We start from the raw sequence: 5,454 nt of genomic DNA on the forward strand, positions 1-5,454 counted from the left end.
GATATAAAAATTTTATTGTGAGTTTCGAAGTTAAAATAACATGTTGATGTAAAAAGAAATAAAGTCAAAAGAAATCAATTATATAATAGCAGTTATCCTATTAAAGTCAAGAAATGTATATTTTTCTTATTTTTCTTGAGAATAATTAAATAACATTTGCTATACTACTAATAATAATAATAATAATAAAATGTCGATATATTAATACTAAACAAATATGCTTATATATACATATATATGCATATATTTGCCAATATTTAGAATACATGGTATTAAAATCGTGGACAGTAAGTTTATATAAATAGATAACAAGTATAATTTATAAGGATTTATAAAGCGACGATTACAAATTTAATTTGCAATGATCCTCCTAGGAACCTGCCTGATCCAGTCCATCCTTATTTTCGCTGCTTGAATTCGAACGTGGGTTTTTATCCGAAGTGCATTTGGGCTTTGTCTTTGATTTGCTTTTAGAGTTTCGTACGCGCCGCACAATCTCCTCGATGCATCTTTGATCCTTCTCGCTAATATTAAAACTTACACTGCTCACGTATTCTTCGAGCTCTCTGAAATAGTAACAAATTCTCTAAAGTTGCACAATACATTATTACATGGAATATATTTATTTAATTGTAAGTTAAAGTCAGCAAAAAGCTGACTCGCCAGAAATCGTAAAAAGAAAATTTTAATTAATCCTTAAATTGAAATTAAACTTTAAAATTAAATTCGTCAAATAGAAATTATAAGCTTTATAAAAAATAAAAGAACTCGATTTCAAGCTCTTGTATTTTTTATTTCAAGTCCTTCTATTGATTTCAAGCTCTTCTATTTTTTATGAAGTTTGATTGATGCTACTTGACAAACTCGAGTTGAGAATTTAATGCTTCAATCTAGAGACTAATTAAAAATTTCTTTTTATGATGTAAATTGTAAGAACCAATCATATTAAAGAATCACTAACTGATTAGGTTTTCTGCTGAACGCAGCCAATATAGATCAATCTCGATACATCTTACTCTCCATCTTTTTCTAATTCTTAAAACTAGAAGAGATGAAAAGTCAGTTGAACCGAGATTAAAACTAAACTGCATTAGTAAAAATAGGCATTAAGACCGTTTCCAGAATCTCTCAAATATTTGAAATATATTATATGGGCCTCTTATCCTGTTTGTTTTCTCAAGATAAATGTTGACAAAAGAGACAAAGAAATGTGATTCAGATCAATAAAAAAACAGTCGCGAAGAAAAAGGTAAAAAGCAAATAACACAAGAAATAAAAACACACATTATAGATTAGCCTTAAAACGCATGAAAAGCGCGCGTGGTTACGTTCAACGCGACCGCGGCAACTTCATGACAGTCGATTGTAAGTGGAATCGTGTCGCGATTATTTCGCCGCTCGAAAGAAAACGATTTGCCGAGTATTCCACGTTATTGACACCGTTCGACGAATGTCGTGAATAATCGTGAATGCTCCTGGATGCTTGAGGATGCGAGGAGTATGGAGTGTGCAACCGACGAATCGTTATAACGAATTAATCGAGGCAAGTAGTTTTTGCTCATTCTTGATGATCACCGCACCGACATGTCCGCCATATTTGCAAGCGTTTTTGCAGGGCATTTCGAATCCTTCGCGATGAATCTTTTACGAGCGCGGTTGCTGAAATTTTTATTCCTTGTAATCTCGACCGAAAACCAGTGAAAGATATCTTTTACTTCAACGAAAACGCTAGCACGCTATGTCATATGCGCCAATATGCGCATTTTCCGACTGCAATTTTTAGATGAAAGAGGAAGAAAGATGGTTGGTCTATTATAATATGAATAAAATAGATGTGAGAAGCGTTTTTACTTCTGATGTAGGTGCAGCTTCGTAATTAATTTGTTCAGGTATAGCGTTTCTTTCTGCATTATTTTCAGCTTCGATTCTTTTTCCTAAAAATGAAAAACCGCTAATATGAAACAAATCTTTATGTTTCTGGATTAATTAAAATAATTCTCTAAGATATATGAATTTTTTATATTAATTCCTATCGTGATATATGTTGCCATAATGAATATGAAAAAGTGTAATTTTTAATTATCGCGTTTTAATTAAGCTTTTCCAAAGAGACAATTATATATAAATAAAAATAATGTATATTATAATACATGAAAAAAAAATTTTGCTATGTATGTAAGTATATATGTACATATAGATTTTAAAATAATTTAAGTGATCATCTAAATAATTATGTAGAAAATTCAAGCAAGACTGTAAAAATTTTGCCGTTCTAGCAATCAACTTGAGTATCTTATACAGGGTGTCTTAAATTTGACAATAAATATTTTAAAGATAAATTCTATGTAATATTTTAAGAAAAGTTTTACGAAAATCTGAGACTATGATAGTTTTCAAATGAGAAGAATTTAAAATTTTCAAATGACAGCTAGAATTTTGCATACTCAAAAATAACAAAAAATGATGATCAATGTAATGATAACTGAATATTTGCAGTTATTATTAAAGGTTATAAAACTCTTTCTTCTTTGAAAATTATTTTATCTTTGATATTTTCATATTAGATTTTTTGTTTTAAAATGTTACAAAGAATCTGTTTGTAAAATATTTATCGTCAATGTTGGGATGCTCTGTATAATTATTCTGATAGTACAACAAAATTTATTTTCAAATTTGTATCTATAAAACTGTTCTTTTCATTAGTAGCATTAATTAACAGCAATTAAATTGAAAATATTCTTGTTAATTCAGTTTAATAGAACAGTTTAATAGAACAAATAATATTATATTAAAGAAAGAATATTAGCACATTAAAGTTTTTTTAAATTTTTAGAGGAAGTCCACTTTTAAATTCTTTTAAAAACAATTTTTCCTTAAGTAAGATTTTATTGTATTATATTTCATTGTATTTGCCTAAAAAAATGATATGATTTCAATGCTGTTACAGTGACTTTTTTGTCCTCTAAAAATAATACTGATATTGAAATAATAAGATTATTTTTAATTAAATTGTTGTTATCTAACTATCTAATACTAGTAATACAATACATTATTTTTTTCATGTAAACATATTTTTAACACATTGATTATCATTGTACAATTAAATAATTTTGTTCATTTTTCAATATGATATTTTAATGTAACGTGATTAAATTTGTTTTCATCAAAATAATAAAATGTTTATTTTTTCCTCCAAAAAGTTAAATAAAGACGAATAATTAACATCCATTTAAATTGTCAATTATTTAATTCTTATTCGGTAATCAACATGTTAATAATTGTTAACAATAGCAAACCGATGTTAAATAATCAACTAATTCCACTCATATCGCGTGCTATGCGTATAAATGAGATGATGCAACATGTGTTAAGGCCAAGAATTAAAATATTTACATAATTAAATCTTTCTCGATATGAAGGTTTGCCGATATCACGGCAAGCCGCACGTCAATCTAACATTCTAGTTCCTATTTCCTCGATATATGCTACCGAGCGAACAGTATCGGTTATCGATATTACCGCCAAAGTATCCGTAACTACGCGAAGTTCGTCTTGGCGAGCTTCGCAAAGGTGACGCGCGGTGATCACCTCCGCGGTCAGTCGTGCTAATTGCTGCTGGCAATTCTGCTCGCGCTCCACCGCTTTATCCCAAGCTTCTTCCCGAGCGATAACAGCGTCTCTCAAAGTCTTCATATCGCTTTCTAGTAACTCAAACTCCGATCTAATAGAGGAGTCGCGAATTACGAACACAATTGAGAATAGATCCTTGAAAGGGAAGGCATAGTGACAAAGTGAGATTACACGAGTGTTATTCAAAGTATTCAATCGACTTATCAATTTCCATCGATCTTCTCGATAAAAGGAGAATTCAAAAGACTTTACATTCGCCATTATTTTTTTATCCAGTAAGCTTCTTAATTATCGGAATATTTTAAATAAAATTATTTGAAATAAATTGTACGAAAATGTATTGTATAACTAATTTAAGTCTTGTTATTAATCTTGTTTATTAATGACTCTTTTATATAGTAACTCATTTTATATAACTCAAAACAAAAAGATGTTTTGTAATAATATGAGATAGAATATAAGAATGATTCCCCCTTCAATCTTTGGAGAACTTACTTTGTGATTGTGATCTGCGATTCTCTTTGGCATCCCTCCAATTCTCTATGGCAATCTTTGCAGGTTTCCCAAGTTTCCCAAGTTTGTAATCCGCAATTTGTCTTGGAAACTATATTCGTCGAGGAGGTGCATTTATTTTCTAAGCATATCTCATGTTTCTGAAATTTACATAGAAAAGTAAATTTTCATTAAAGAAATGCGTAATTTTCTTTTATTTTATTATATGAACACGTGAAATTGTAGTAATAAGAATTTTAGAATTTTGTATTTCTAAAAATACTAACGTTTATGATTATCGTCTTTTTTCTACATTATTAATTTTAATTTTAAGTTTCAGTTTTAATATAAAAATTTTTCATATAATTTAATTATATGATACTATAAATATATGATAAAGTTTGAGATTATAATAAACGAGAAAATAAGAGAAAGTTTATGACAATAAATAATGTGATAGAATCAGAAAGAATTAATATAATTTAGGTAAAGGTTTAAATATATATACTTTATCTCCTCCGTTGTTATTCTAACAACAGAGATATCTCATTTTTATGTTGATTATTATTCATTATGCAATAAATATTGTAGCATCTTTACATAAACATCATTTAATTATATTTTAGAAACATTTCTTTCTTATTCAATAAATATTGTTCCTACCGCTTGTTTCGCTAATACATCAGCCAGCTTAAGTTTCTCAAATTCGTTTTGCAATAATGATATATTCTCTAACAGCTTCTCCATTTTAATTGCATCTTCTTCCAGCCTGCGTATTGTTTATCTTGAGGGAAACTTGTTCGAAATGTACTTATCAAAATGTGAATGTAATTGCATCACGCAGGATATTTATTTAGCGAAAATTATATAATTACGATTGTAATCTCACCGTTTCGCCAAGTTCGTGTTTTCCACGACGAGATTGCGGTTTTTGAGATGTAGCGTTGCATTGCTGTCTTCTAAGAGCTTTAGACGAATTTGCATTCTTTCGATTGAAGCCACCGGCGCCGATTCATGATGCCTCGTCGATTCGTACATGTGTACATTCGCGATTCTCCCCATATATATGTTCGAGTCTGGAAACGGTGAATCACCCCTGCCTATGGTATGGGGGATTTCGAACTAAATTAATATTCGTTTGCTTCTGCGACTGATACGCTTCAAGTTGCATTATTCGGAAAGAATGAGTTGATTGTATTATATAAGTTATAGAAATTAATAAATCGGTTAATTGTAAGTCAAGAAATGAATAAGTAAATTTCATGAATCATACTTTATTTTTATAGATATTTTATTTTTCTATTAATTTTTATTTTATTTAAATAAAGATTT

Source organism: Atta colombica, unplaced genomic scaffold (assembly GCF_001594045.1).
Source record: "Atta colombica isolate Treedump-2 unplaced genomic scaffold, Acol1.0 scaffold175, whole genome shotgun sequence".
Taxonomy (NCBI): Eukaryota; Metazoa; Arthropoda; class Insecta; order Hymenoptera; family Formicidae; genus Atta; species Atta colombica.